We start from the raw sequence: 12,087 nt of genomic DNA, 5'->3' as shown, positions 1-12,087 counted from the left end.
TCTGGAAACCATGAACCATAGGCCAAATTTGAACTATGAGCCACAACTGGCTCACCACTTGTTTTATAAATAAAGTTTTATTAGAACACAGCCAGGTTCATTTACTTATTCTCTCTGACTACTTTCATGGTACAACAGCAGAGTTAAGTAGCTGCAACAGAGACCATAGAGCCCACAAGCCTAAAACATCTTCTGTCTGGCTGTTTACAGTAAAAGTTTGCTGACCCCTTATCTGGATTTGTTAGATAGTTTTCAGTTTTTCTTCAAATTGAAAAGTTCCAAAGGACTGGGATGAAGAAAAAGAAAAAACGGAAACCTTTCTTGACTCCCAGCTACATCAAACCATGTGAAAACACTTCTGTCTGTGGGATTTGCTATGGGGGGTTGACTGCTGTGGCTGCAGCTCCTTCAGCCTATTCCACCAGCACCTCAGGAGGAGCCACTGAAAAGCTGATGGTCATGGTCATGGTCATGAATTAAAGCAGCAGGGCAGAACAGGGCTACTTTTCTGGGGAAAGAGCCAGAGTCTAGTTGCGCTTTGTGTGGTATTAGGAGGAAAGTGAGCTCACTGGTAGGACCAGGACTAAACAGACACCACATTTTAACTCCAAATACAGTCATGGCTTGTCTTATCAAAGGAAAAATTAGCAATACACAGGTAAAATAAACATTTTTTTTTCTGTTTTACATGATAGTATTATCCAAAATGATTTTTTTATATGTGTATCAGCTCAGTGAAGGTCAGATGCTATTAAAAATTTCAGTTTGCTTAGATTGTTTCTTTAAAATTTTTTTGCTTATCTGAAAATGCACCTACGTCTTTCTTATTTACACACACACACACACACACACACACACACACACTTACAATACAAAAAAAATGTAATAATACCACTAACAATAGCAACTGAAAAGGGAAATATATAGCTGTAAACTGAAAAAGACAAGCTTAGGACCTCCATGAAAAAATAATTATCTTCAACTGAGGGGCATAGCAGAAGGCTTAAGTACCCCTCTTTTCAGTAGACTGAATATTGTAAGAAATGCCAGTTCTTCACAAATAAATTCATAAACTCAAGGCAATCCCAATCAAATACCAGGAGGTTTGGTATAGAATGGAATGAAATAGAGAGTCCAGATATAGACACAAAGCCATATGGGATTTGGTTTATGATAAAAGTAGCATTTAAAATTAGTAACAAAAAGGTTGGTTCAATGAATACCATGGTGCTATCCAGTTAATTGCCACACATAGCTCTGGCACACATATTGTCATACAAAATGGTCATTTTAACTTTGACTATTTCCTCTCTGGAAATGATAAGACCCAGGAGTGTTCATGAATTAGATTTCAGACATCAGGGTTCCTAAATCTGTTTGCACCCATAGCTCTGGCCCGTTGTTCCAATGAAAGTTATATGACGACTGAGAAGAGATGGATCTGTTGAGTTCTTTGAAACCAAATGGTAACAGTGCCAAGAGCCATCCGAGCAGTACCTCTGACTCTCGCATCAGAAACACTGTGGAAAAGTGCAGCTTCCTCATGCCCTCCTCCACGCCTTCCCTCTGCAACCCCACCCAGGCTCTCTCACCTGTCAAGAGACCACCTGCCCTATCTCACTTCTCCCCTACCTCCTCCAATTCTCTATTTGACTCTATTTACCCACTCTTCCCTTTGAAATTCTGTTTCCTGTTGTCTTAGAGGCACATTTCCCAGATTATTCTTGTGTCTCTCAGACCGCTCCTCTTTCTACTTCCTAGCTTTCACTCCCTCCCTCACCCAGCAAAGGGTAAGCATCCTCTCATGGCTTTTTTCTTGGGCTTATTCTGTTTCCTTGGCCATCTTATCCACTTGTACACATCATTTATCACTTGTACCAGATGGCTCCCAAGTTTAACTGTCGGGCCCCAGTCTGTCTTGTGAAGTGCAATGTTGCATTTCCTGGTATCCGAAATATTTATACACCTGGACATCCTGCTGCCATTTCAGAATCACTTGTCTTCACCTGAAACTGCTCACCTTCCTGACTTCAATTTTTGCTGTTCATTGAGACCACAATGCTTTGCCACCCAGGTTCCACCTTGTATCCAACTCTAACTTCCATCCATCCTATTCTGGGGCCTGACCTTGCATATTAATTTTTTCCTGACTATCCTTTGAATCTGCTCCTGCCTGAGAAATCACATGACCATCATGGCTCAGCTGCTTCTTCTTATCTTTTGCTTCTTCCTTTATAATAGCCTTCTAACTGATCTTTTCCCCCTTAGATTTCTTCCCATCCGAATCCATCCTATCCCACTGCTGCTATAAGAGTCTCCCAAAAGAACATGATCCTAAAGATCATGGAAGACTCCTGCCCAAAAGCCATGACTTACCATCACCTCTTTAATTAATTAAAACTTCCTCAGACTGACTTTCAGACACATGACATCATGGAGTCCCTATATTTTTACAGTCTCATCTCTCACTATTCTAAAGCCAAAGTGAACCATTCACTGTTTTTGGAACCGAGCCTAAACTTTCCAACCTTTGTGGCTTTTGTGTTTTGATGGTACCCTCTGTTTTGCATTTCTTTTTCACAACCTTCCACTCTACCTCCCCCGGATATCTAGATTTGTCAAAACCCCACAAAGCTTATCCATAAACCAACTCTTAGTCATGTTTTCATCCACAACTGTATAATCATTGGTTTACTAGGGATTTTTCATTCATTCAACAGTTATTGAGCACCTACTCTTTGACAATCTGCCAGATATTGTAGTTAGTACCTATGCCAATATTTACTATCTCAGTTAGTGGATCCACCTGCACCCAGTTGTCTGATGTGGAAATCTGAGCTCTAATTTTGATTTCTCTCTCTTTACCCATTACTTCTCACTGTCCACCAAGTCCAGTAGTTTTAACTTTCTGAAGGCTTTTGTTCCTACTGCCACTGTCTAAATTCAGACTGTCATGAGCTCTTTAAGAACCTTAGCTCTCAGCACTTTAGGAATTTTCTACCTTGTATGCTTACTGGCAAGTCCCACCCTCTCCAGGTCATCTGTCATATTGCCGTCAGAGCTAAGTAACGTCTCTCATCTTAATAATAAAACCTTTAATAATATCTTATTACTTATAGTGGAGATTCTGGGAGCCTCTCTGAATCACTGTGGAACCTTGACAGTATGAAGAAGCCCAGGCTCCACTCTATACAAACAAAACCAAGTCTGCAGTGATAAATATTGGTATACGTATGTGTGTCAGCTCTAAAAGTGATCCTGATGCCCATTTCTGGTTAAGACCATTGATTTAGAATGAAGTCCACACCCTCTAACGTGGTGGGCAGTGTTGCCTCCTCATAGCTATTCCATTAACATCATCTCCTACCACTCTCCTCCACTGGTCCTAGGTTTCAACCAGACAGAACTTTTCTCAATTTACTAATGTTCCATTCTTTCAATAACTCTGTTCCTCTGCTTGGAATACCTTCTCTGCTATCTTTCTAAATTCTTATTCCCCTTTCAAGCCCATCTCAAATAACAGCTCTTCTATGAAGCTTTTGAAGATACCACTATCTCGTTTCCCACCCACCACAATTTCCATTCCCAGTGGACAATGCTATTCACTCCCATATCTCTGCTTCCATGCCACACTAGCACTTCTGCAGACCACATAAAAAACCTAGCAGACTCTGTTTTTATCTGATTACATTTTGTCTTCTGTATTGCAGTGTGAGTTCATTCATCTCTTTTCCCTAGTACTGAATACAGTACAATTTTATTAAAACTTTTTTCTAAATTTTTATTGTGGTAAAATATACAAAACTTAAAATTTACAATCTTAATCATTTTTAAGTGCACAGTTCAGTGGTATTAAATACATTCTTATTGTTGTGCAACCATCACTACAGTCCATCTCCACAACTCTTCATCTTGCAAAACTGAAACTCTGTGCCCATTAAATAACTTCCCATTCTCCTTTATCCCCAGCCCCTGGACCATTATTCTACTTTCTATGTCCATGAATATGACTGCTCTATTCATACTACTCTAAGTACCTCATATAAGTGGAATCATACAGTATTTCCTTTTTTGTGTGTGACTGGCTTATTTCATTTAGCATAATGTTCTTTTTTTATATATATCTTTGTTGGAGTATAATTGCTTTACAATGTCGTGTTAGTTTTTGTTGCACAACAAAGTGAAACAGCTATAAGTATACATATATCCCCATATCCCCTCCCTCTTGAGCCTCCCTCCCATCCTCTCTATCCCACCCCTCTAGGTCTTCACAAAGCACTGAGCTGATCTCCCTGTGCTATGCAGCATCTTCCCACTAGCCATCCATTTTACATTTGCTAGTGTATATATGTCGATGCCACTCTCTCACTTCATCCCAGCTTACCCTTCCCCCTCCCCGTGTCCTCAAGTCCATTCTCTACATCTCCATCTTTATTCCTGCCCTGCAGCCAGATTCATCAGTACCGTTTTTTAAGATTCCATATGTGTGCATTAGTATACAGTATTTGTTTTTCTCTTTCTGACTTACTTCACTATGTATGACAGACTCTAGGTCCATCCACCTCACTACAAATAACTCAATTTTGTTCCTTTTCATGGCTGAGTAATATTCCATTGTATATATGTGCCACATCTTCTTTATCCATTCATCTGTCAATGGACACTTAGGTTGTTTCCATCTCCGGGCTATTGTAAATAGAGCTGCAATGAACATTTTGGTACATGACTCTTTTTGAATTATGGTTTTCTCAGGGAATATGCCCAGTAGTGGGGTTGCTGGGTCATATGGTAGTTCTATTTGTAGTTTTTTAATGAACCTTCATACTGTTCTCCATAGTGGCTGTATCAATTTCCATTCCCACCAACAGTACAAGAGGGTTCCCTTTTCTCCACACCCTCTCCAGCATTTATTGTTTGTAGATCTTTTGATGATGGCCATTCTGACCAGTGTGAGGTGATACCTCATTGTGGTTTTGATTACATTTAGCATAATGTTCTTAAGTTTCATTCCATGAAGTAGTATATGTCAGAATTTCCTTCCTTTTTAAGGCTGAATAATATTCCATTGTGTATATATATATATATATATATATATACCACATTAATCCAATATGTATTTTGAATGGATGATCCAAGGAACTATAGAGGTTCACATACTTGCTTGATAACCCAACAAAAAAATATAGAAATTACTTCAGACCAACATAGGAATTAATGGTTCTATTCTTCCTCCCAGCAAAGATTTAATATCATATGTGTATTGCTGCTATGGCGATATTATATTCAACTTTTTATTGTTGTTAGGTATATAGTTGTCCTAAGTTCCTAATAGAATATAAACTATTTGTAGAGAAAAATTTTGTATTTCCTACTTAATGTAGTAACTAGCACAAAATGGGCATTTTAAAAATTACTGTTAATTGATGAACTCAACCCATCAAAAACCTTGGGAAATGTTTAAGGAATAGAAACAAAATTGTATAGTAAGAAAAAAAAACCTGTTTGGGGGAAAAAATCCAGTTCAGCAGTACTAACTTACTTACATATACGGTATTGTCCAGCAGCGGTGAAGAAGGAGGGACTTGCTGATACTCCACGATGCCTTTCTCCAACAAGAAATAAGGTATTCCTAAGCAAAACAAGTACAAAGGAACAGATTCTTTAAATTACTGGTATCCAAGTACTGACCTTAAGGCTAGAAAAAATACAGAAAATCATACATAGCAAAAAGAAAAATTAATTGAAATTTATTTGCGGCTAAAGTTTCAAATACTCTTCTCAACAAAATGTACTTTCATTATATAGAAAGAAAAGAAAATGCTTGTTGGCTGTGATCTCAGTAAAATCCTTAAACTATCTAACTGTAGGAAGATTTAGATGAAGTGAATAGTTTCTTAGAATTTAATTACACACAAATCCTAGTCAGTTAAGAAAGCAGGTATAGAGATTTAGAGAGAATAGCAGCAAAGTAACAAATCATTTTGAGGAAATAGAGGCTGTTCCTTTTTTGAAAACACGTTAGACTGTACTTTGAATTTGCCAGTAGAATTTTATTTGAGGAATTAAATTAAATAAAAATACTCTCTTTAGCCAAGTTCCCAAGTTCTGTAAAGTTAATACAAAATGAAGCCCACTGTGATCTTATTTATAAGTTTATCTTGAGTCTACACATTTTCAAAAAGAATGTGAAGTAAACACAAAAGATACATAGAATATGCTTAATAAAATAGGAGTAGAGAGTGACCCCCAAAATCAGGAGGGAATATTGTTTTAGCCCTAGTTCCCTAGAAAGAGGGTGGGAAAAGCTTAAATGCTAATACTTGTTGGGAAGTACAGTCTCAGGGAAGCAAGAGAGAAGAAAGGGGTGTGTGGCACGGAGAAGGGGGAACCAACACTGGGGGACGTCTGGCAAACCAGTCACCACTTGGTATCAAGCGCAACTGACCACAGGTCTCGCAGGAACTTCTTCAGAGAGACTGTCAGGTAGAGGAAGGGAGAAGAATTTCCCCATGAGCCTTTGTCTTCTACTGGTCAGAGGTTCAGGCTTTAACTCCTCCACATTTCCATGTTACACATCCGTGGATGACTCATTTCAGTGGCAACAGGGAAGCTTCATTGTGGAAGGCAGAGCTGTGTGGCATTAGCCTGAGGTGAGCTACTTTGGATCATGCCCATGTCATGCTGATAACAGAGGTGGCAGTTGAGCAGAGCCCTTGCAGGAATGGAATGGAATGAGTGGCTGGCCTTTCAGACAGGTGAGTCCAGTTTGAGGGTGTCTGATAGAGAATTTTAAAGCTTATGGAAGTGTAAAGGGCAAAAGGGCTCTTGTGTTTAAAACAAAATTTGGTTCTGAGACTCTTTGAAACCGAGGTGAAAATCATGGCTGAAAAAAATAATTAAACCTGATGTAATATACAGCTCTCAATATAGGAAGGGGTAAAAATTGCTATACCAATCCCTGAGGGCAAAGAAAGTTGTTTTTTTTTTATTAAATTCTGCTGGAAATATGTTTCATTTGGGAACACATTGGGTTTATGTCAACAATGGCTTTCACAACTAGTACTAAAAAGACCTCATGAGACTCCTTTTTTATAGTGCCTTTAAAACATAGAAGACAAACATTAGAGTATGTTCAGTGAAGGCCCCTGTGGGAGGCTCGGAAAATATACTCCAAGCACATAGACTTCTTGTGGTCTCAGACGATCCAAGAATCAAATGGTAACCACTCAAGGGAATGCATGGATTCCATGCTACCTAGACTGTCCTCCCTAAATTCCATTTTTCTACATTATACCTTAGACAGAAGGCAGCTTGAGCTTATGTTCTCTGAAGAGGGTCTCAGGTGCTTGCTTATATTGCATCCAATACTTTGGAAACCAGATGCTGACCTTGTATTATTATGCTTGTTAAAGTCTTTCCAATTTTTTTTTTTTGACATCTCTATTGGAGTACAATTGCTTTACAATGGTGTGTTAGTTTCTGCTATTTAACAAAGTGAATCAGCTATACATATACATATATCCCCATATCCCCTCCCTCTTGCGTCTCCCTCCCTCCCACCCTCCCTATCCCACCCCTCTAGGTGGCCACATAGCACCGAGCTGACCTCCCTGTGCTACGTGGCTGCTTCCCACTAGCTATCTATTTTACGTTTGGTAGTGTATATATGTCCATGCCACTCTCTCACTTCGTCCCAGCTTACCCTTCCCCCTCCCCAAAGTCTTTCCAGTTTTTGAACTTCTTTCAGTTCCTTGAATACTTCTGGGTTCCGTATACTTCTGTGTTTCTCTTCCTCTTCAGAAGAGGCCTTTGCACATGCCCTGCCTTCTACAAGAAACCACATCCCTCCAGCCCTCACACAGATCAAGCTAATTTCCTCTCATCCCTTAGATCTCAGTTTGACCATCATTTCCTCCGATAGGTTTTTTCAACTCCAGATGTGTTTACTTGCTCCTATTGTAGGCTCTTGAAACACCACCACTGGTTTATCTTATAAAGTAAATGCCTATTTCATTTTATGGTTTCCTGCTGGATTCCAAGTTCCTTGAAGACAAGGGCTATGCCTTCTCTTTTTCGCCTTTATATCTCCTTGCCTACCCCAGGGCCTGGCACTGAGCGGCTGCTCAAGAATTATTTATTGAAAGTGAGTGAAACCCGCATGGAAAGTGCACATCTAGTAAGGTTATCTGGATTGGTTGGCATATTTTTTAAAAAGACACAGGGCAGTAAAGTGGCTGTAAACAGTCACTTTGGATGCTGCAACAAGGTTTACAGTGTTCTTCAGCTTTGTCCAGGTGGCGAAACTGTGTCACTGTGGTCAGTAACTAGACTAATCGGCCAGATCCCCATTTGCTCCAACCTGCAGTTTGTTAAGGAGACAGCTGTGTGGAGTTCAAAGTCAAGAGCAGCAATTTAGTGACTCCATAATTTTGAGAAAATAGAAGTTACCTCTTTTTTGAAAACAGTATTCTGTGGTTTGAATCCTGCAATGGGCTTTGATTTAAGAAATAAATGAATGATTTATTAGAGAGACAAGGCCCAAATAGATTTAGATAGTTCTAGAAACAGAAGATCACCACTGAAAATTCACTGCCTTTGAAATGTTGCTCAGAGGAGTTGTGGCCTAGAGAGTTTCCTGGGTCTCCGTGGGAGCGTGACCCCACGTATATGGAATTTGGATCTGCTGTCCAGGCTCTTCCTGGATGTCTAGCACTAAAACTCAAATGTTTATACACACTGCAGAGAATTTTAACTTGGTTTAAATTCTTCCCCATTCCTGACTTTAAATGCATTTCTGTTCTAAGTCTGGCATGGTCACAAGCTGCTGTATTTCCTGTAGGAGATTGTCTCCGGTTTACTTCCCCCACCTTATTTATTTACATTCTGCTTTTGATGACACAATGAGAAACTATAAATATAAGGTGTTTTTTTTTTTAAGGCAGGAAATCTGGTGAGCAAGTTGATATTTTTTTAAAACCACCAGACTGAGGATAAAAGTCCGACACCATCATCCCACCAGTTTTAATTAATTCATTTCCATGACATTCAGGGTACCACTGCAGATGTGCTAGAACTGGAATGAAATTTCACCTTCAAATATTCTCTTCCTCTGCAGTTTTCTGTCTCTTTCTTTTTCTCCAAAAATATATAATGGTCTTAAATTAAGGTGACCTCATATTCAATATGAAAGAATTTTAGCCTGGTAATAACAGCCGAGATATGATGAGCAATTGCTAAGCCTTTGTTCAGAGCTTCCTAATCTTGTTCAAGGTCTTCTCAACTACAAGGTCAGTTCTGTGACAGCTTGGAGGGGGCAGTGGTGGGAATAGAGCACAGACGTCTGACCCCCGAGCTTTACCACCACCCCACACTGGGCATCAAGGTGTCTCTCCTCTCCCTGGATCTTAATGACTACATTTCTTAACTGCTGCTTGGACCCAGCCATAAAACAGTTTTCTTCCTCTGAAATTTTCACGTCATCCAACTTAAGCTCAAGTTTATATTTATAAGATAGACGGCTCCTAATCCACAGCTCCTTCCCAAAAAACAAAAACAAAATATACCCTGTTCCCTCCATTGTCTTTTCTGTCTCCATCTTTCCAGTTTATCAGGCCAAAAACATTGAGGTTAATCTTAACTTCTCATTTTCTCAGAGCCCACATCCAGTCTTTAAAAAAATATACTGTTATTATCTTGGCTCTAATTTCAAAATACATCTCTTTTGTCCTTCGAGGTAGTTATGCTCTATAAAGTTATCAAGAGTGTTGAATTAGTGAGTACAGAATCTGCCCCATTGGGGAAGTATGGGGTTAGGTTCCTGCGAGCTTCTGTTCACAACATTTTTGCCAGCCGATCAATACATTCCTTATGATAGGTGTGTTTCTGCTTCAAGACACTGTGTTTAATATATATTGTTGATTCCTGACATCGAACTCATGGCCTACAGCAATGCAACTCACGCCGGCATGAAGCTTACCCAACACACCTTTTTCCTCTGTAAGGCACACCACAGCCTTCTTGCACTCGGAAACATGAGACAGCACTTCAGCATTATGCTTGGAGGTCATATTGAACGGCAAAATCATCAATAAAAAAACCAAAATGTGAAGAGTATGACTCTAAATGTATTGTGAAAGGGCACTATTTACAGGGTGAGAGCTGAAACAAGAAGGCAGAACATGCCCTTGTTCAGCTCAACTAGGAGTATGTGTTTGGGCCACTCGGATTTCTAATCACTGCTCATGTCTGTAAATGTCTGTGAAAGTGCCATGAGTACTTATTTTGAGGTTACAGATAAACTTTAGCAAATCAAAAATATGGAATCCGTGAATAGTAAGAACCAATCACATATTCAAATCCCCACCACCACCCCCGCCCCTCCCTGTTTCCTCTGTGTATTAGCTTGCTAGGGCTGCTGTAGCAAAGTACCACAGACCGAGTGCTTCAAAACCAGAAATGTCTCAGTTCTGGGGCTAGAAATCCCAGATCAAAGTGTCGGTGGGGTTAGTTGCTTCTGAGGGTTGTGAGAGAGAACCTCTTCCATGCTTCTCTCCCTCTGGCAGCCTCGGGCATTCCTTAGCCTGTAGACAACATTCTCCCTGTGTTTTCATATCATCTCCCCTTTATATGTGTCTCTTCCTGTGCCCAAATGTCTCCTTCACCATCCTACGGGATCAGGGCCCACCCAACAACCTCATCTTAATCTGATCATCTGCAAAACCTTATTTTCAAGTACCATCACATTCATAGGTACTAAGGATTCAAACTTTAACATTTTGGGGAGGGGATACAATTCAAGCCATAACATGCTGCTACCACCCTGGTTATGCTACCGTCATCTCTTATCTGGATTATTACAATAGCCTAATCGGTCTCCCTGCTTCTAGCACTGCCCTAGCCTCCAGCATCTTCCCAGCACAGCAGATGGAATGAGCTTTTCAGACTGTAAATCAGATCATGTCACTCCTCTGCTACAAATATTCACAGCATCCCACCTCCCCTGCATTAAAGCCAAAGCCCTTAAGAGAGCCGACAAGCCCTGCACAGTTTACCCACTGCCTCTCTGACCTCACCTTCTCCTGCTCTCCCTCTTGGTTGGGCTACACCAGCCTCTTTGCCATTCCTAGAACATACCAGACATGCTTCTACCTCAGGGCATTTACTCCTGCTATTCCCACTGCCTGGAAGTCTCTTCCTCAGATATCGTTATGGCTCTCCCCTCATCGCCTTCCATTCTTCACTGTAACATCACCTTATCATCAAGGTGTGCCCCTCCCACCCTATTTTATATTGCAACCCTCTTTAGCACTCTGTATCCCCTTTCTTGGCTTTATGTTGTTTCCATAGCATTTACCACTCTCTAATATATTTTCTAATTGACTTATTTACCACATCTGTCTCCCCAGCAAGCATGCTTCATAGAATAGCAAATCTCTGTCCCTTTTATGCAGTTTTATATCTGTGTGTCTAGAATAGTCCCTGGCACATACTAGATGTTCAATAAATATTTGTTGAATGAATGAATGTATGAATGACAGAAAGAGAGGTATATAGGACTAGATCTTACTCATTTTGTTTCTTCATAGCCTTCACAGTCCCAGGCACATATCAATTACATGTCCTACAAAAAGTTGATGACCAAGGGCCACAACAGTATCAGAATATTTTGAAGAAAACAAATCAGTGCTCTCAGTTCAAGTGTGTAGGGAGGTACTGCCTGTCTCACCAAACTTTTGTCTATATAGTAAGACCTTCCAACTTCTCAGTAAGATGGAGCTGATATGTAGGTAGAATTGATGAAGAGAAATCAAAATTGTCTCATCTTCCATACTGGGCAAAGTGACTTGAAGTTACCTGGTTAATTCCTGTAGGAACTAACCCTGATTCCAGCCCTAAAATGGTCTTCTTTTATCTTTATTTTTGGAGGGGAGAGTATATGTGAGGAATGCCTTAGAACAATAAATATACAACACATATTTAGGGGCACCTAAAAATGGCCAGAAATGTAACTAACTCAATGAGAAATATTTACTCATCTCTTATGGCCTCAAAGTTCCATCAACCAACTTTCTGTCTCTGGATTTTTTT

General features: G+C 40.0%; 1 protein-coding gene across 1 annotated transcript in view; it reads left to right on the top strand.

Moving 5' to 3' along the window:
• RAB3C (RAB3C, member RAS oncogene family) overlaps positions 1-12,087 on the top strand; it is a 289,518-nt gene that overhangs the window by 128,015 nt on the left and 149,416 nt on the right. The gene's annotated exons all lie outside the window — the stretch shown is intronic.

This window comes from Aethalodelphis obliquidens, unplaced genomic scaffold, assembly GCF_003676395.1.
Source record: "Aethalodelphis obliquidens isolate GAN/ISIS:26980383/991018 unplaced genomic scaffold, ASM367639v1 scaffold4, whole genome shotgun sequence".
Lineage (NCBI taxonomy): Eukaryota > Metazoa > Chordata > Mammalia > Artiodactyla > Delphinidae > Aethalodelphis > Aethalodelphis obliquidens.
Note: the sequence above shows the minus strand (reverse complement) of the source record. Positions and strands in the feature narration are given on the sequence as shown.